The sequence below is a fragment of the Penaeus monodon genome, chromosome 15 (genome assembly GCF_015228065.2).
Source record: "Penaeus monodon isolate SGIC_2016 chromosome 15, NSTDA_Pmon_1, whole genome shotgun sequence".
Classification (NCBI taxonomy): domain Eukaryota; kingdom Metazoa; phylum Arthropoda; class Malacostraca; order Decapoda; family Penaeidae; genus Penaeus; species Penaeus monodon.
This window is the reverse complement of record NC_051400.1, coordinates 38,003,856-38,004,592: the sequence shown is the minus strand read 5'-3', so window position 1 is coordinate 38,004,592 and position 737 is coordinate 38,003,856. Positions and strand designations below refer to the sequence as shown.

At 60.2% G+C, this 737-nt stretch overlaps 1 protein-coding gene across 1 annotated transcript in view; it reads right to left on the bottom strand.

The window, feature by feature from the left end:
* LOC119582018 (ecdysone-induced protein 74EF-like) overlaps window positions 1-737 on the bottom strand; it is a gene marked incomplete at its 5' end in the record, with an annotated part of 12,442 nt that overhangs the window by 10,295 nt on the left and 1,410 nt on the right.

Below are 737 nucleotides of genomic sequence, written 5' to 3'. Positions count from 1 at the left end.
GCCGTCGCAGTGCAGGCAACATTGTGGCGAGGTCAGGCTCATTTACGGGGCCGGGTGGTGGGCGCGGCTCATTCCAGTACAGAGGGTACGAAGTGGAGGAGGTGGGAGGTGAGTGGAAGGGCGGGGTGGAGGTGGGTGGAAGGGGTGGGGTGGAGAGGGCGGGGGAGGTGGGTGGAATGAGGTGGGGTGCAAGGGGGTTGAAGGAGTGGGGTGAAGGAGGTGGAGCGGAAGAGGGTCAGGGGCGAGGGGAGATCAAGCAGCGATAAAGAGGTGGAGGAGGTGGAATGGACGAGGCGACGGGAAGTGGGGAAAGATGAAATAGGAGAATAGGAAAAGGGCGGGAGGAGCAACGCCACAGAGGCGACAACCGAAGCGAAATGACCCGAGTCACAGATGCATCTCCCTTCGTATCGAAGCAAACAAATACGCCAAGGACACCTGGAGACCAGCAATAAATCCCAACCAGGCCGTAACCCGCCTATAACCCATCCATCTAATCTTCGAAATCCGGCCGCAGCGGCTGCGACCCCCCACCCCTCCCCGGGCCCATACTCCGAGGACGACCCTCCCGCCGGCGTCTCCTAAGGGCGACGTTAGCCTGCAGCCTCGAGCCGCCCCCGCATAACCTTCACTTCCAGTTCCAGTCCTTCCGCGCGTCTTTAAAAAGTGCGTCACAAGCCGCCAGTGACGTAACCGCCGCTATTTTCGTGTGGATCAATAGGTAACTTGGCGATCAT